The 20040-nt window shown below is 44.5% G+C and overlaps 1 protein-coding gene and 1 gene segment (V, D, J or C); both read right to left on the bottom strand.

The window, feature by feature from the left end:
• Window positions 1-20040, bottom strand: part of LOC131752097 (Ig mu chain C region membrane-bound form-like) — a 202494-nt gene that overhangs the window by 106618 nt on the left and 75836 nt on the right.
• The window catches only part of LOC131752098 (immunoglobulin gamma-1 heavy chain-like), a 229364-nt gene that overhangs the window by 174935 nt on the left and 34389 nt on the right, over window positions 1-20040 (bottom strand). The window lies entirely within an intron of this gene.

Raw genomic sequence — 20040 nt, 5'->3', positions numbered from 1 at the left:
AATTTCCTATCCACCCCACCCCACCCTCTTCTTGGCCATAAGCCCCCACTTGCCATGTTGTATTTGGAATTTAGCCAAGTTTCCGAGGCTGCATCCCATATGCAGCAGCGAGTTTTGTCTTCAGGTTTTGGATGAGCTTTATATTGGAAACATGAGTATCCTTTTCACCACCATGGCCATATAACTCAGGCCTGAATGAAGCTGATCTCTCAGGTATAGTTTTGCTAAGTCCACTCACAGCCCTTTATGTGTAGGGACACTAGACTGTTCTTCAGCCCTATGCCTGGAACTACTTTAAACAATTGCCAGGAATCCCAGAAATGTGAAAAGCATGGCACTAATGTGACCCCAGAAGGTGCTTAATTACATGACGGGAGTTGAAACAAGAAACGAGAGCCTCACCTTGACTAACCTCAGCTGGGAATGTGTGTGCGTGTGTGCATGTGTGTGTGTGTGTGTGTGCATGTGTGTTGGGTGATTCAAACAACAGGCCACATTGCTAATGTCCATGAATGACCACGAAATAACAGTATTGATTTTGGGGTGCTCACAAAAGCTAGAAGCAAGTGAATTTGCCAATATGGAATCTGTGAATAATGAGGGTCATGGCACGTGCAGTATTGGAGCGCTCTGGCATTAGAGTCTATAACACTGCCTGCTGCAGAATTCAAACTGTGCAGCTTGCCTGAAAGCAGGAGGGTGCGTCTCTTCCTTCCACATGTAGAAAAGCAAAACAACAATTAATACTGTTTAAAAATCTCACGTGCATTCTCTGGATATTTAGAAGTTTCACGAAGTTTAGATGTTTCAGCTCAAATTGAACATCATGGTGAGCCCCAGGGTTGTTTTGAGCTCCTTTGTGAAAAAGAAAAATAAAGAAATGAAAAACAGCCTTAATTCTTGAGTACTATATGTCTGTGTGCATATGAATATATATATACACAACTATAATAAAAATAAAAATTCAGCAAATATGTACATGCACACAAAATTTTCTAGACACAACATTATCCACAGCAATGAAACATTAGGATACAGAACAGGGTCCCTGGTGGAGCTCCTGGGCAGGAGGAGGAAAGCACAGGTTCTAACAAGAATTCCCTCCCCGCCCCCATCTGCCCCTGCCCCAGGCCTCAGCGCTGTACCCGTTGGGTCCTGTGCGCCCCCTGCTGGTTAAAGGCCTCCGTGTAGGGAGGTTCGTGTCTGCGGTCGCACTGACTTCTCCTCAATGTGTCTGTCGCCCAGTAATACATGGCTGTGTCTTCAGTTGTCAGGCTGCTCAGTGATAAATAGACTTGGCTCTTGGACGTGTCCCTGGTGATGCTGAGCCGGGACTTAAGAGTTGGGTTATAATACGTGTTTCCTTTATAAATGATCTCAGCAAGCCACTCCAACCCCTTTCCTGGAGGCTGTCGGACACAGGCTACATCATAGCTGGTTAATGAGTCTCCAGAGACAGTGCAGGTGAGGGAGAGGGTCTGTGAGGGCGTCACCAGGCTGGGTCCCGACTCCTGCAGCTGCACCTGGGACAGGACACCTGTGGACAGAGAGAACCACGGTGACTCGTGGGCTCAAGTGCAGCTTCCTCACGTGTTCATTTCTGAAACCCCGAGACACTCACCTCTGGGCGCTGACACCAGGAAGAGGAAGAACCACAGTGCATTCATTTTCTTACAGGTGGGATTCATGAAGGCCAGAACGTTCTTTGAACAGGAGAGGAAAAATGAATTTAAGTGGACTGGTACTGTATTTTTACCTGTGACCTAGGTGGATCTTTGCATATGGGAGGGACCTTTGTATAAACAGCAGAAAGTAGTGAAGGGAGGTCCCAGGTTCTGGGGCTCCCCCTGTGAGGTGGTTGCTGACTGTGCCCTCAGAAACTCAGCCCCCACCTGGATCCCCTCTCCATGCCTGGACGTCTCTTTGTCCAGGAATGAAATGAAGCTGATTAGCTGGTCAGGTAATTAGATGTGGTCAAGGATCAGTTGTAGATTTTGGGAATAGACTTGAATCTCATGGAGGCAAACATCTTCACTTATCAAATACCCTCACATTCAGGGACCTACAAATTGTCAGACATCGACTCACTTTTTGCTTTCTGCATTAGCTCTTGCTTATCTACTGGATATTCATATATTGGAGACAAAACATTCATGTAATAATCACTTTGAAAAAATGATTCTGTAAAATTGAGTAAAATTCACTGTTTACCAAATTCACAAGAGAGGTAGTGTCTGACTTAATTTGGGTGACCAAGTCTTCACCTGAAACAGCTTAAATAATGTCAAGATTTGCTCTGGAGGAGGATTTGTTCATAACAAGTAACCACAAAGTTTAGTTAATGGACAAGGTAGTCATTTCTGTTGAGATGTTCATCTTTCTCAGAGCTGCTGACTTAGCCAGTAGCCTGTCCCGCTTTTTTTCAACGCACAACTGAGTATCTGCAAGAACGTCGTGAACCGCAGGACCCCCTCCTTGCAGGTGGACATTGAGGAGTCCCAAGGCTACCAAGGACTAAGAACACACAGCTACGGGAAGCTCTTCTGGAAACCAATATGCTGAGCAGGTGTCCTGGTCACAGTACGTGGGCTCACACCTTCTAGAAGTGTTTATTTCTTACTCTCTGTGTCACTGCCAGTGACACCGGAACTCAGTGAACACAGTTTGCACCACACTGTGTGAGTGAACCTGCATGAATCTTGGAAGGAAACCTTCACAGTGAATGGCTTGCAGAGTATGAGGGCGTCATGGTCAGAGGAAAGCCCCCACCCCAGGAAGCAGGTTCCCTTAAAAACTTCATCTGAGAGCAGCTTTCCAGGGTCCCTGTTTCACTGAGTCCTGCAACTGTGCCTGAGGTCGTCTAAATAAATGGTGCTGGAGAGCAGAGCACAGCTCCATCCCATCTCCCTGTGGGCGCTCAGGATGTGGCTTCACCATCTGCATTTCAGTCTGCAAGGATGTAAGTTGAGGATCACGACGGTAACGGCATGTCTGACATTTATAGTGGGTTTTCCAGGGGCGTGGAATGTTGACATCAGTGTCACCAGTGATGTGATCTCTCCTGGGAACCAGAAAGAACAATGTGAGTCCCCATCGCAGACTGACACCCTTGTACATGTAGCACTGGCTCCATCCCGGACTGAGAGGTCACACCTGTGGGTCTGGGGCAGGTCAGCTCTCCCTCAGCCCAGTGATCTCACCTGTACACTGACTGACGTAGGACGTGCTATTTATGAAAAGCTCTTTCCTCCAACCTATTTTATGAATATAGTTCAAAATATATCATATTGCTTCTAGCTTTTTCACTAATATCAGTAATGAAAATTAAATAATAAAGAATCAATATGCCTGAATGTAGATAATAAGAGTCAACTAAAGCAAGCTGGGCAAGAATCAGAGGAAAAGTCTGGACCCTGTTGTCAGGACCTGAAACGTGAGCTGATATGCTGAGCGACAGGGGAGGGGAAGGATGGCATCCAACACCTAGAACCAGGTGAGCCCATTATTCAGCAGGTGGAAGCAGGGCCTGCATTTGAACAGATGCACTAGCATCTGACCTGCCCTTCATGAGCTGGTGGACTGGAGGAGACCCATACAAATTCATATTCACATTGAAGGAATTATAACCGGCGTCTTTATGTTTCAGTGGGTGGGGATGTGTTGTTAAGGTCTATTTACCCCTAGGCAAAATATGTTAGGTCACCAGCACTAAAAACATTAATTTTGTCCTTTGTGGAGATCATTGGAGGCATTTGTGTCTGGAGACTAGATCTTATTATAATGCTGGAGGGAATATCCATTAGAGAAAACCAAGCAGGATGGTAAAAAAAAGTGGTGAATTTTAAGTCATATTGTTTTGCAGGTTACTAGTGTTGGTCACACCAAGAGGGCCCACCTGTGTGATGGGAGGGAGAAGAGCACATGTTGGTGAGCTTCATGTTAACCACGTGGACAGGTCCATCAAATGATCTCTGTAATTCCCCTTATGAATGCTCCAGAGCATAAGCTCAAAATGGGGTGTGGACTTCAGGAACATTGAGGCCGGATGGTTGAGCATATTTAGGGTGTCTTTTGGAATTACTGAGAAAAGAAGAAGCATGAAGTATACATGAAAAAACCAGCAGTGTGCCCAGGTGATATTAGATTAGTTGCCTGTATCATTTTACATTCCCACCAGCAGTGCAAGAGTGTTCCCTTTTCTCCACACCCTCTCCAGCATTTATTGTTTCTAGAGTTTTTGATGATGGCCAATCTGACTGGTGTGAGATGATATCTCATTGTAGTTTTGATTTGCATTTCTCTAATGATTAATGATGTTGAGCATTCTTTCATGTGTTTGTTGGCAATCTGTATATCTTCTTTGGAGAAATGTCTATTTAGTTCTGGAGAACAGTATGGAGGTTCCTTAAAAAACTACAAATAGAACTACCATATGACCCAGCAATCCCACTACTGGGCATATACCCTGAGAAAACCATAATTCAAAAAGAGTCATGTACCAAAATGTTTATTGCAGCTCTATTTACGATAGCCAGGACATGGAAGCAACCTAAGTGTCCATCAACAGATGAATGGATAAGGAAGATGTGGCACATATATACAATGGAATATTACTCAGCCATAAAAAGAAATGAAACTGAGTTATTTGTAATGAGGTGGATAGACCTGGAATCTGTCATACAGAGTGAAGTAAGTCAGAAGGACAAAAACAAATACCGTATGCTAACACATATATATGGAATCTAAAAAAAAAAAAATGTCATGAAGAGATTAGTGGTAGGATGGGAATAAAACACAGACCTACTAGAGCATGGACTTGAGGATATGGGGAGGGGGAAGGGTAAGCTGTGACGATGTGAGAGAGTGGCAGGGACATATACACACTACCAAATGTAAATTAGATAGCTAGTGGGAAGCTACAGCATAGCACAGGGAGTTCACCTCTGTACTTAGTGACCACCTAGAGGGGTGGGATAGGGAGGGTGGGAGGGAGGGTGACAAAAGAAGGAAGAGTTATGGGAACATATGTATATGTATAACTGATTCACTTTGTTGTAAAAGAGAAACTAACACACTATTGTAAAACAGTTATACTCAAATAAAGATGTTAAAAAAAAAAAAAAGATTAGTTGCCTTAGATGTTACTGAACATACAGGGATTCAATGTCCTCACAGTTCATCCGATAGCTCCACTTGGAATCCAGCTTCAAATACGAGGAATGTAGATGAAATTCATTTATTATGAAACAAATTGGTGCCTAAATTTTAATAGTTATAAGTCAAAAAGCTATGGAAATGTGTTACTGAAATTGAAATTATCTATTTCTGCTCTAGAGCAACATAAATTAAAACTCATAATACTTCAAAAATAGTTCTTTTGTTTTCAGCTATGGCTAAAACCATAGAATCATTCAAGTAACAATCATTCACAGCTTCACATCCGTCCAGGCAAAAGTCAGGGTTAGAATATGGTCATTCTAACTGATGAAATCTCACTCTCTCATCAAGGATCTGTGTCTCTGTGGACATGCAGCCCAGTTCTCCCCAGCAGAACAGGAGGGAGGGTTTGTTGGTACATTTCTGTTTTTCCAGAAGAGCATCTCTGAAGAAATCTGCCCTCTGTTTACCCATCTCATCCTTGTAGTATCTGAAAGAGGCCTTTGAGTGTACTGTGACATGTTCCCACATAAAGTTCCCCATGGTTTAGGCAGTGAAAAAGTTCATTTAACTTCACTTTTATTGAAACAGAAACACAACAACTAATAATTGAGAAGCATAAAAACACATTTAAGGTTTACCCAAAGGCAAGTTAGAGACGGGAAGAAAGTATTTGCAAGAGACATATCTAATATATCTGATTGTTATCTAAAATGTACCAAGAAGTCTTAAACTCAATGATAAAAAACAAAGAAAACTATTTAAAAAATGGGCCAAAATCCTTAACAGACACCTCATCAAAAAGACAATCAGTTTGCAAATAAGGCTATGGGAGCACTTATGTCACAGGGAAATGCCAATCAGAACAAGTACATATCATTTCAAACTTACCAGCGTGGGGGAAATGAGGACTCTGAGGACCTTAAACACGGGGAGGCTCGGAGCAGCAGGGGGTCCATACACCGCGGGTGCGGATGCGGACCCGGCTGCTCCGGGGAGACACTCTGGGGGCTGCTTGTGAAATAAACGAACTCTTCTCTATGTTTCAGCAATAGTGCTCCTTCATATGTATCGGAAAGAAAGTAAGACTTAATCCAGAGAAAACCCAACACACGATGTTTACTTAGCTTTATTCATATTTGTCGAAATTTGGAAACAGCCAACATGTCCTTTCATAAGTGAATGACTAGTAAACAGTGTCCATCCACACAGTGGACACTGAAACATGACACCGATGTGGAAGAAATATCCAAGGGTGCGATGGAAATGCAGAGCAGAGATGCCAGAAGAACGAAACTGGCAAGATGATGTCAGGAGTGTGAAAGTGGCCCTTGACCACTCAGGTTCCTAAGACGTCGTACAGAGTGAGGCTGAGGAGAAGACAGCTTGGCTTTGTCAGGACGGAAAACTCCTCCTCTGCCGCTCTTGAATTCTTGGGGCTGTACTAATAATGAAACCGACAAAAACAGATTGACAGGATAAAAAATAACTTTTAACCATGTGCATGGATGTGTCACAGAAATGGATCTGGAAGTGACCAAGGCAGACAGCTTTTATATATTTAGAGAAAGAGCCAATATTTCAGAGGAATTGACAGGACAAAGTAATGTATGTTTTTGGTGCTCAATTAGTAGAACCTAAGCAGAGTTCGGGGTGCGGGGTAGTGCATTAAAGATGGAACATGGTTTGTTCATAGAGACTTCCAGGCCCGAATTCCCATCTCTGGTGATGAGGGTGTCCTTCTATCTCCAGATGCAGGGAGAGCACCTTTCACATGAGAGATTCATTTCTTGCTTCAGGGGGACAGAAAGGAAGGTCAGAGTGTCCCTCTGCCTTGGCTCTTTCTTAAGTCACTTTAATTCACAGCAATCAATATAAAACTTAGGTGCACTTTGGGGTGGCCTACCCTGGCCCCAATACTCAGTGCCTCTTTTATTATTTTGTTTCTCCATTTACACACCAAGCGTGTGGTGTAGGTGGCATTTTACCTGAATCTCACAGATGTGAAGCTAAACTGCCTCCTGGATTTGTTAGGTGATGCGCTGGAGAGGACATCAGGACAGAGTGAGCTCTCCTGTCGAGGCCTAGGCTTCTCACCCTGGACTTGGCCACCCCTGCAGGGGTTCCTGGCCAGAGGTGGGCCTGCCTGCGAGGCTGCAGGACCCTTCATGGAATGAGAACCTGTGTGATTTTCCTGCGCTCTAGTTTTCCCCTGAGAAGCTGAGGTGAGGAAAGGAGCATAGACTGGTTTTCAGCAGTTTCTGAAAATTCATGTTATTATCCACCTGACTACAACCTTTCCCTACCAACTACTTGTCTATTGGCAATAGCTTTGATGATGAATATTTGACATAAAATAAACTGCACAGTAGAACAGGATGCAGGTAGTATCTAAGCCTAGAGGGATTCTATTGGGCCTGGAAGCAAGGAGCACATGTAGAATCCCCCCCCAAGTCCCCTCTAATGGGAATCGTTCCCAGCGACCCACTGAGGATCCGGGGCTGCTCAGCTCATTTATGCTTCTCATGCACGAGGTGAGCAGGCAGGTCAAGAGCCAGCATCCTGGCAGGGACAGCTGGTCTACCAGTAGGGCAGGGCTCAGATTGCACAATGAGGAACGAAGAATATGTTCAACTCTTTATACATCCACTGTGACAGTTTCGAGACGGGTCAATTTAGACAAGATTTAGACGAGGGATACCCTGAATATCTAACTTTGAGTCTCTGACTTTCATATAGGACAATGTCCCCCCTATTTTGAAAAGTGTTTCTAATTCAGAGACTGAATGTGTAAGTAAAGAACCATGGATGAGTACAGAGAGGTTCCCCAGGGAAAACTGCTTTATGGAGAGGAAACACCAGACTCTTAGAGGAAAGCAGCGCTTAACTACCATCTGCACCTGCTCCTGGGGCTGAAAAATAGAGTTCTATGTCGTGAGTGCCCCCTGCATCGCCCCTCCTGTCTTCCTGCAAGGAGGTTTGTGTCTGGGCTCACACTGACTTCCCCTCACTGTGTATCTTTCGCACAGTAATACACGGCCGTGTCCTCAGATCTCAGGCTGTTCATTTGCAGGTAGAGCGTGTTCTTGGAGTTGTCTCTGGAGATGGTGAATCGGCCCTTCACAGAGTCTGCATAGTATGTGCTATCACCATCACTATGAAGAGCTGCGACCCACTCCAGCCCCTTCCCTGGAGCCTGGCGGACCCAGTACATGGCATAGCTACTGAAGGTGAATCCAGACGCTGCACAGGAGAGTCGCAGAGACCCCCCTGGCTGCACCAGGCCGCCCCCAGACTCCACCAGCTGCACCTCACACTGGACACCTGCAAACACAGAGACATCCTGGTCAGGAGACTGTCACACATCCACTGCTTCCATCACTCACATCCTCAGTATCTCTTGCTCTCCATGAGTTACCTTGTAAAATCGCCACAAGGACAACCAAGCTCAGCCCAAACTCCATGGTGAGTGTTCTGTCCTGAACCCCGATTGGGAACACCTGGGAATCCCGGGCTGGAGCTCCTCTCCCAGAGCTGCAGGGTCAGGGCTGGGGCTGCTTTATATCAGCAGAGGAAGGTCCTTATTTGCATGACCTTCTAGTATATAAGAGCCTATGTCATTGAACGTCCTCAGAAAGGGCAGGGTCTCAGAGCAGGTGTGAGACTCTTGGATTTTGTGGTGTTGATAGCATTTGGGAAATTTAACTTTCATTATGTGACTCTTCCAGAGTAAACACTTAGGACCCATATGTCATTTTACATATGCACCCACATCCTGTGATGTAGCTGTCACTGTTACCCTCATATTACAGGTGTAAAGTACACCCAGAGGAATGGAGGGTGTGTGGAGTGTCCAAGGAGAAACATGGGGTGAGCGTTAGGTCCAGCAGCTGCACTGGTGCTCTGGGCCAGGCCGCTCCCCTGAACCTATTCCAGGACAAGGCTGGACGTGCTGGGTGAGGTTTGCAGATCCCCCTCCTGTAATGAGATCGTGATGACTTTGCTCTCTTCTAGTGTTTACCTGAAATATATGGAGAGGCTCAGGGTTCATGAGAAGTATTTTCAAGAGTCTCTTACCTTTCAGTATCTTTCCTTCACTCCTTCACTCCCAAGTCATGCATTTCTTTATTTGTAATTACTTTAAAGTGGTTCTTGACATATAATAAAGCACATATACTCAGAATGAACACTCTGATAAATAGTGACGTAGGCATCAGCATTGTCAGGGGAGAACAAATTACTTCCTCTCATTATTTTCTGTAGTTTCTGGGTTTCCTCCTTCCTGTCCCTTCTTACCTTCCTTCCCGTCCCCACATAACCGTTGAGCTTCCCTTTTTACTTCAGACTACTTTTCATTCCCTAGAATTTATAAAAGTGAGATCATATTATACGTATTTTTATTGTTAAGGCCTATTGTGCTCAGCACAAATAGTTGTGAATACTATCATGCTTTTGTGTGTATCAAGAACCCTTGGTGTTAATAACAGGCTGCAGGTAAACAATGATCATAGCATGATTGCCTTACTTATTAAGCTGATGTGTGATATTGGAATTGTTTCCAGTTTCTGGGTGTTACAATAAAACTGATACTCATCTTGGAGATGTAGAGAGATGAGACGCTGAGAAAATGCTTCGTATTTAATGTTCTTAAAACAACCTCAAAATGGGACACGTTGCACATTATCCAAATCTCAACAATATATCAGATAATTATAGAAGTAAGACAGGAACAAATTTAAATCTTTGAGAGAGAGAAATGCTCACAGAATAAAAAAGAATAAGAATAGTAATCCTGACATAGGCTTCTGAATGGAATAAAAATTACTACAAGATTAAACTAGAAATGGATGCCTTAAGGTAGAGTGTGGTTAAGGTGTAATAGTGTCCCAATGTCTCCTAACTCACTACCTCACCAGTGTCAGCGTGGTCCTTGTAAAGTGTGGATTACATAGTATTACCTCTCTATTCACACAGGTGTGTCTTTTTACCGGGGACAGCCTAGGATTCCTGCCTGAGCTCTTAGATCCTCCTGTGTCATGGGGAGGAGGACCTAGACTCTGGACTTGGATCTGCACTCTTTCACAGCATCTCCACTTACAGTGTGATCTTTGTCCCCTCATCCAGTCCAACTGTGCCATATATTTACCAGATATGAAACGGTGAAATAGGGTCGCACCCGGAAATGAATAATAACGTTTCAGGTGTTGACTGACGCAGAAAACCCTGCCACAACCCTTGCCAGTTTACACTGAGAGGAGCTCTGTATTTTGTTCACCGTCTCTGCTTAGCGACGGCCTGGAGGAGAAGCCCTCCCTGCCACAAGCAGGGTCACAGTGAGGGGCTCACGTTCAGCTGCAGGACCTGCTCCTGTGGTGCACACTCACGTGTTAGGGAGGGTGACCCTGACTGCAGGCTGGGGGCTCAGCCAGGTCTGAGGGCCGGGCCTTGTGTCCACCTCGTGTGGACGTTGCTTGGGCTCTGACTTCCTTTCCGCACGATGACTGGGACAGCCGAGCTGTCTGTGCATCAGAGCCCGTCCTCAGGGCCATCACGTACCCACCTGGACAGAGCTTAATATAGGGTCCCAGAAGTCAGGCTCCTAATATTTACCTAACTGACTTGAAACTCACAGCTCCATCATAGACTGCCCATGAATCATTGTGGTCTCTTCATATACAGTTGAGAAAAAATGGAAGCAACAAATATGTTCTTCCATAAATTAGTAGATAGTGCGTGATGTATCCATGCTGTGGAATTGTATTCAGCAATTTAAACACTAAACTATTATACCATGAAAAGACATGAGGGAATCCTAAATGCACATTGCCAATTTAAAAATAGGTCTGAACACGTTGAATTTCACCTATTTCATGTTTGGGAAAAGGGAAGTCTATATATAAAGCAAGCAGATGAGCATTTAGCAGGAATTAGGGAGAAGGTGGTTGATAAGTGAAACATGGCCAATATTTAAGGATAGTGATTTTCCTCTTTATGAAATTGCAGTGGTGGAAGCATTGCACTATGAACTTGTCGGAATATATAAAGTATTAGCAGAAAGAGTGAAGCTTATTGAACATAAATATAAATGTCATTTGTAAGTCAGAGACTCAAGGACGGAACGATGCGCACTGCATAGATGAAACCTAAGATCAGAGTGAATCTATGAAGTCACAGGGCTGAAGAAGGTGGGGAAATAGGTTTTGACCTAAGTGACTTTGGAAACGAGTGGAGTCCGAAGGCTAAGTCCTAATCCACCGCACAGAAGCACTAGAGCCTGGTGGATACCGGTATTTCCATCAGAGTCAGGTTAGGAATTCTGTTACTACTGTGCACGTGGAATTGAACAATTAGTAGCTGGATGGCATCGGTGGGGCCAGGCTTCTCACCGTTGGATGGAAAGTAACAGACAAGCAAGGAGGAAAGCCTGGATTGACCCATGTGATTTTGCACTAGGATCAGAGATGTAAGAATGATCTCACATGTACCTTAACACAGGTCAGAAGGTGAGGTACAGTGATAGTTGCAGACATGTGTGTATACGTGGGGTAGTGCACACAGATATATTTCCAAGGTCTGTTAGCTTATAGGATCTAGAGGCAATGCTCCCATTAGACAGGACACCAGCATTAGTATCCTAATACCCACTCTTCTGGTTGCTAATACTATTCTCCAGGAAAGGATCCACAACTCATCTGAGGCATGGCTAATTCTAGGACCAGAGAAGAGAATACACATGATTATCCCGTAGATTCTGGTATCACCAGAAAGTAAGGAAGTGTTGACACAGATGGTTGGGGGCTTGTAAAGGGGATGCAGGAGACAATCTGAAAGAGCTCCTCATGGGTGACAAGCTGTAACAATTAAAGCAGCAAAGAAAATTCCTGAGTATATAACCATAACACAAGGTATGAAACAAATGTCTTGATTCATACTTATATAAAGAGATGGAATAAATGTATCTAAAGGGGAAGGGAGGAGAAATCTCCCTTAAGGAATAACTTCAGGTAACTCATCAGGGTCATCCTCCGTTCAAGAAGGTGGACTTAACCCTCCATCCCTGAATGTGGCCTGGCGTGGGAACGTGGCAGAAACTATGGGCGCCCTTGAGGTTCATGATGAATTTTTAGGTATAATATCCCAAACATCATTCATAAAATAAATTTGTAATTTTTTGAAACCATTAAAAATTCTGTCCTGTAAACAGCAGAAGCAAGAGCAACAATTAACTTCTCTGATAAGGGAGTTAAAGCACAGACTTGGAGAATGTGCTCTCTAATATCATATTTATAAAGAACGTGTACCATGAGTATACAGCAAATTCACAGCTCAACAACAGCAACAAAAAATGAAAATAATGAACACTGTGCCAGTGATCTGGAAGATACTTCAAGAAAGTAGAGATAAAAGGTTTTATCAAGAATCTTCATTAAGGATACGTAAAATTACACGATGATGAGATACTGCTACTCACTTATTACAACAGTTAAAGTATGAAATAATAAGAAATTCAAATATTGGGGATGATGTAAAGCAAAAGTCCCCTCATCCGCTTGCTGGAAGGAATGTCAAAGGCAGCCAGTTGGAATATATTTGTGGATTTCTTAGAGAGGAAACCCGACACTCACCATGGGATTGAGGAGTGAGTTAGAAAAGTATTAACAAAAATTGTTTGAATATTTATATTTATACAAATTACTTCATACGGGTGCTTGTATCATCTTTATACATTCGAGCCTTTACCACTCCCTCAAAATGTGGTCGGTTTTTATGGTTATTTTCCATATGATTAGGATATTCCTGTTTCTGTTCCCTTTTACCAATCTCTCTATTTTATCTAATTATCTATTATCTATCTCCACACTAGATAACAAGGTACAGGAAACACAGCCCACATGTTACAGCCCAACCTGTGTCCCGACATTTCAAAATGTCCTCTGAGGAGAAAGTGACGGCAGTGCTATATGGACATCAATTTCTGCATATAAACATGATTCACACTATTGAAGTGAAAGGCATTGCATCAAACAAGACTGGAGAGATTCTCAGGATGAGAGGAATTGGAAATTCATGTGATGGTGGAAAGCAGATTTAAAGCTCAACAGTACACATTATTTATGTCATTTACCGATTAAAAAGTTGACAACTAATAACAGAAAGTAGTGACCTAATCTTCAAATAAAGGTCTCATGAAGAAATATTTCTGTGTGGCTCTTCCAAAGATAGATGGGGAAAGACAGACAAGCGTGACTCCATGAAAGAAGTCTCAATTCTCGCGAGAAGAAAGTTCCCTTGAATCACTGTGGATGAGGCTTCCAAGGGCAGCAATGATCCAGTGGAGAAACCCCAGCTTCTGGGAGAAAACCCCTCCACGACATCTTCTGCATATGTCCTGAAATTGGTCCTCTTGTTTCCTGATGACCCTGATCGCTCCCATGTGGTTGGAGCGCCCCCTGCAGGGAGAGTCGTGTCTGGACTCACCCTGACTTCTCACTGCGCCTCCTGGGACAGTAACAGAGGGCTGCGTCCTAGGTCATCATAGCTGAGCTGCAGGGAAAACTGAATTTGTGAGGTGTCTCTGGAGGTGGAGAGTCATTTCTGGAGGACAGCTTGCATGCTGTGCTACTCACAGAAGCAAAGCACCCCAGTCACGACAGCCCTTTCCCTGGGGACTGAGGTATCCTGTCCCAGCAGTCCGCACGGTTTGTGATGGAGAATCCAGAGACTGAGTGGGTGAGCGGGAGGGTCTTCAATAGTTCTGGACCCGATTCCTGCATCCGCACCTGGGACAGGACACCTGGGGAAGGCGAGACAATGAGACACCCACTTCACAGATGTCACCCCATAACTCCACCTTCCCCAGACCCAGGAGATGCCCACAGCTGAGGGAAGCCAGCAAGAGGAGGAATGACCAGGAGATTTCATGGTCATTTTGATTAATGCTTTGACTTTCAGAGAGTGAGGTCAGAGAAGATGAGAACCCGGACTCTGAGTAGCACAGGTGCTGTGTTTTCCCCTTGAGCCTGGGCGTGATGTGCAGGTGGGAAGCATGTTTCCGTATAAAGATGGTCATGGCTGGTCCTTCTCTAGGGCTGTGGAGGAGGGTGCTGGCTGAGATCCAGGGTGGACACAGCTTTACGTCACCTCTGAGAAATGGGTGATGTTTCTTTTCCCATATGATACTTACATTTCCATATATGTCTATCTGCGTCTATATTATAGGTGTATTAGTTGGCTGTGTGGCTATTAAAGAATAACAGACTGGGTGGATTAAACAACAGAAATGTATTCCTCTCAGGCCTGGAGGCTAGAAGTCTAAGGTCACGGTGTCAGCAGGTTTGGGTCTTCTCAGTCCTTTCTCCTTTGCTTGCAGATGGACCTCTTCTCACTGAATCCTCAGATGGTCTTTTCTCTGTAGTCCGTGTGCATCCTTGCTTTACTTGTATGTTCATTATGACTCTTGTTAAGTGCGACCAAGACTCTTGACCACCCTTAGCCAACAGGCTCCTTGTAATGCTGTTCTCAACTAGTCTTGACCAGTGGGATTCTGTGTTTATATTTGCATGGCCAGGTTGTGTCAAGAGCCCCGCTAAGTGAGAATAATGACTATCTCCTAGCCTTGAACTCTGATCACCCTCAGTATTTGATCGAAGCCATCAAACCTCCTATGAACCGAACGGTATCTGATCACCCTGGTCTCCCTTTAGCAAGAATCCTTTTGAGTCTATGGCACCAGAATCCCCTTAGCCTGTAGTTCTTCTCTTAATAATTTCCTGTCCACTCCACCACACCCTCTTCTTGGCCATAAGCCCCCACTTGCCATGCTGTATTTGGAATTTAGCCAAGTTTCCGAGGCTGCGTCCCATATGCAGCAGCGAGTTTTGTCTTCAGGTTTTGCATGATCTTTATATTGGAAACATGAGTATCCTTTTCACCACCATGGCCATATAACTCATGCCTGAATGAAGCTGATCTCTCAGGTATAGTTTCGCTAAGTCCACTCACAGCCCTTTATGTGTAGGGACACTAGACTGTTCTTCAGCCCTATGCCTGGAACTACTTTAAACAATCGCCAGGAACCCCAGAAATGTGAAAAGCATGGCAATAATGTGACCCCATAAAGTGCTTAATTACATGATGGGAGTCGAAAGAAGAAAAGAGAGCCTCACCTTGAGTGACCTCAGCTGGGAATGTGTTTGTGTGTGTGTGTGTGTGTCTGTGTGTGTGTGTGTGTGTTTGTTTGCTTTTGGGTGTGTGCATGTGTGTGTGTGTGTTTGTGTGCATGTGTGTTGGGTGATTCAAACAACCGGCCACATTGCTAATGTCCGTGAAAGACCATGAAATGACAGTATTTCCTTTGGGGAGCTCATAAAAGCTAGAAGAAGGTGAAGTTGCGGAAATGGAATCCGAATAATGAGGTCATTGCACATGCAGTATTGGAGCGCTCTGGCATTAGAGTCTATAACACGACCTGCTGCAGATTTCAAACTGTTTGTGTAGGTTGCCTGAAAGCAGGAGGGTGTGTCTCTTCCTCCCACAGGTACACAAGCAAAACAACAATTAATACTGTTTAAAAATCTCACGTGCACTCTCAGGACATTTACAAGTTTCACGAACTTCAGCCTCTAATTGAACATCGTGGTGAGCTGCAGGGTGGTTTGGCGCTCCTTTGAGAAAAAAATAGAGAAATGAAAAATAACGTTAATTCTTGAGTATTATATGCGTGTCCATATGAATATATATATACACAAGTATAATAAAAATAAAAATTAAGCAAATATGTACACGCACACAAAATTTTCTAGACACAACATAATCCACATCCATGAAAAATTAGGGTACAGAAGAGGGTCCCTGGTGGAGCTCCTGGGCAGGAGGAGGAAAGCTCAGGTTCTAACAAGAATTCACTCCCAGCCCCTATGTGCACCTGCCCCAGGACGCAGCCCTTTACCTGTTGGGTCCTGTGCGCCCCCTGCTGGTTAAAGGCCTCCGTGCAGGGAGGTTCGTGTCTGGGCTCGCACTGACTTCCCCTCGCTGTGTGTCTCTCACACAGTAATACACGGCTGTGTCTTCAGTTGTCAGGCTGCTCAGTGATAAGTAGACTTGGCTCTTGGACGTGTCCCTGGTGATGCTGAGCCGGGACTTAAGACTTGGGTTATAATACGTGTTTCCTTTATAACTGCTCTCAGCAAGCCACTCCAACCCCTTTCCTGGAGGCTGTCGGACCCAGTCGACATTAAAGTTGGATAATGAGTCTCCAGAGACGGTGCAGGTGAGGGAGAGGGTCTGGTAGGGCGTCACCAGGCTGGGTCCCGACTCCTGCAGCTGCACCTCGGACAGGACACCTGTGGACAGAGAGAACCACGGTGACTCGTGGGCTCAGATGCAGCTTCCCCACGTGTTCACGTCGGAATCCCCGAGACACTCACCTCTGGGCGCTGACACCACGAAGAGGAAGAACCACAGTGCATTCATCTTCCTGCAGATGAGATTCATGGAGCCCAGAAAATCTCTTCAAGCATGAGGAGAAGCCCGAATTTAAGTGAACTGGTCCTTTGTTTTTACCTTGTGGTCTAAGGGGATATTTGCATATAGGAGGCACCTTCTTATAAAAAGCAGAAAGTAGTGAAGGGAGTTCCTGTCTCTGGGGCTCTCCCTGTGAGGAGGGTGCTGACTGTGCCCTCAGGGAACTCAGTCCCCACCTGGGGTCTCCGTCCCGATGCCTTCGGGACTCTTTGTCCAGGGATGAAGTGATGCTGACGGGCTAGTCAGGAAATCAGCTGTGCTCAGGGATTAATGGCCCATTTGGAGAACAGACTTTAATCCCATGGATGTATACATTTCACCTAAATACCCATCAAACATTCAGGGTCCTCCAAGATGTCAGACACAGACTCTTGTGTTTTCCTTTCTGCATTACCTCATGTTGATTTCCCGGATGCCCAAGTATTTGAGACAAACCTTACATGTAACAATGACATTGAATTCAGACAGAGTGAGGTAAAATTAAATGTTTATCGTAAGTCACAACAGACTCCGTGTTTCCCTTAACCTGGGTGAACATTTCTTCACCTAAAACAGTTTAAATATTGTCAAGAGTTTCTCTGGAGGGGGCTTTATTCACAGCAGCTAAACACACGGTGTATTTTGTGGGCAGGGGTATCATTCTTGCTGAGATGGTCATGGTTCCTAGCGTTGCTGACGTGGCCGGTAGCCTGACATGCCTTTTTCCTTGTACATGTAGCACTGGCTCCACTCCGGCCCTGAGAGGTCACACCTGTGGGTCTGGGGCAGGTCAGCTCTCCCTCAGCCCAGTGATCTCACCTGTACACTGACTGAGTCCAGCCTGCTGTCTATGAGAAGACATTTACTCCATGCTATTGGATGAACAGAGTACTATACTTCTTCTAGCTTTTCCAATAATATTTGCAGAGTAAATTAGACACTAAAGAATCTGCCTGCTTGAATGTTGATAATAGGAGAGCCAACCAAATTAATATGAGCCAGAATCACAGGACAAGTGTGGACCCTGTTGTCTGGACCTGGAAATTGAGCTGATACGCTGTGAGATAGGGCTGTGGAAGGGATGGAATCTAAAATGTAGAACAAGGTGGGCCCAGTATTCACCGTGTGGAAGAAGGGCCTGCATTTGTACAGGGCCCCCAGCATCTGACCTGCCCTTCTTGAGCTGGTGGATTCGAGGAGATCCACCCATATTCATGTTAACATAGAAGGATACATAATAGGTGTCTTTATGTTTCAGTGGTTGCAAATGTGTTGTTAGGGTCTATTCAACCCTAGGAAAAATGTGTTAGTTCACCAGGACTAAAAAATAGTTATATTCCCTTTGTGAAGAAAATTGGAGGAAATTATGTCTGGAGACTAGATCACATTATAATGCTGGAGGGAATATCCATTAGAGATGACCTATGGGTGATGGTGAAAAGAAGTGGTGAGATTTAAGTCACAATGCTTTGCAGGTTACCAGTGATGGTCAGAGAAGAGGGCCTGACCATTGTGATGGGCGGGAGAAGAACTGATGGTGGCAGGTTTCATGGTGACCACGTGGACATGTCCTCCTGATGGCCTCTGTGTTTTCCCGTATAAAACCTTGAGAGTATAAGCTCAGAATGAGGTGTGGCCTCAGGAACATTGAGACCAGATGGGTTAGGTCATTAGTGTGTTTGTTGGAATCACTGAGCAAAGAGGAAGCAGGAACTATAGGTGGAAATCAGCGGTGCCCTCAAGTGATATTAGATTTGTTGCCTTAGATGTTACTGAATGTAGAGAGATTCACTGCCCTCACATTTCATCTTCTAGGTGCACTTGGAATCCGGTGCAAACGTGAGGGATGTAGATGAAGCATTTATTATGAAACAACGTGGTATCTAAATTTTAAGAGGTATAAGTCAAAATTATGGAAATGTGTTACTGAATTCATAATTGTCAAACTGTTCTCTGCGGCAATGTAAATTAAAATTAATAATGCTAATTCAAGGTATTGATTTTGTTTTCAACCATTGCTAAATCCATTGAATCATTCAAGTAACAATCATTCATAAACTCAGATCCATCACGGGTAAAATTTACGGTTAGGAGATGGTCATTGTAACTGATGAAATCTCACTCTCTCATCAAGGATCTGTGTCTCTGTGGACGTGCAGCCCAGTTCTCACCAGCAAGACAGGAAGGAGGGTATGTTGGTACATTTGTATTTTTACAGAAGAGCATCTCTGAAGCAGTCCCCCCTCTGCTTACCCGTTCCATCCTTGTAGTATCTGAGAGAGACCTTTGAGTGTACTGTGACGTGTTCCCACATAAAGTTCCAATGGCCTAGGAAGTGAAAGTTCAACTTCCCATTTCATTGTAATAGAAACACAACAACTAACAATTGAGAAGCTTAAAAAAAAACATTTGAAATTTACCCAAAGGCAAGCTAGAGATTGGCACAAAATATTTGCCAAAGACATATCTGATATATCTGATTGTTATCTAATATATACCAAGAAGTCTTAAACTCACCAATAAGAATGAAACAAAAGTATTAAAAAATGGGCTAAAACCCTTAACAGACACCTGACCAAAAGAAAAACAGTTTGCAAGTCAGGCTCTGGGAGAACATATGTCAGAGGGAAATACCAGTCGGAAGAAGGACATGTCCCTGAAACCTCACCAGCGTGGAGGCAATGAGGACTCTGAGGAGCTTAAACACGGGGAGGCTCAGAGCAGCAGGGGGTCCATACACCGCGGGTGTGGATGCGGAACCGGCTGCTCCTGGAAGACATTCTGGGGGCTGCTTGTGAAATAAACGAACTCTTCTCTATGTTTCAGCAGTAGAGCTCCTTCGTATGTATGGGAAAGAGACTAAGACTTTAGTCCAGAGAAAACCCTGCACATGATGCTTACTTAGCTTGATGCATATTTGCCAAAGGGTGGAAAGGACCAAGATGTCCTGTCATAGGGAAGGAGTAACACACAGTGTCCATCCACACAATGGACACTGAAACGTCACGCCGATTTGAAGAAGTATCGAAGGGTGAGCTGGAAATGCAAAGTAGAGATGCCAGAAGAACACAGCTGGCAAGGTGATGTCAGGAGTGTGGAAGTGGCCCGTGGGGACTGAGGTTCCTAAGACGTCGTACAGAGTGAGGCTGAGGAGAAGACGACTTGGATGTGTCAGGGGGGAAATCTCCTCCTCTGCCGCTCTTGAGCTCCTGAGGCTGGACTGATGATAAAACTAACAGAGACGGAGTAACAGGAGAAAAGAGAAACATTTTAACCATCGGCCTGGACGTGCCGTGGAAATGGACCCAGTAGTGACCAAAGCTTTTATACTGTTACACAAAGATCCAATATTTGTGAGGAATTGGTAGAAGGAGGAAATGT

Source organism: Kogia breviceps, chromosome 3, assembly GCF_026419965.1.
Source record: "Kogia breviceps isolate mKogBre1 chromosome 3, mKogBre1 haplotype 1, whole genome shotgun sequence".
Lineage (NCBI taxonomy): Eukaryota > Metazoa > Chordata > Mammalia > Artiodactyla > Physeteridae > Kogia > Kogia breviceps.
Note: the sequence above shows the minus strand (reverse complement) of the source record. Positions and strands in the feature narration are given on the sequence as shown.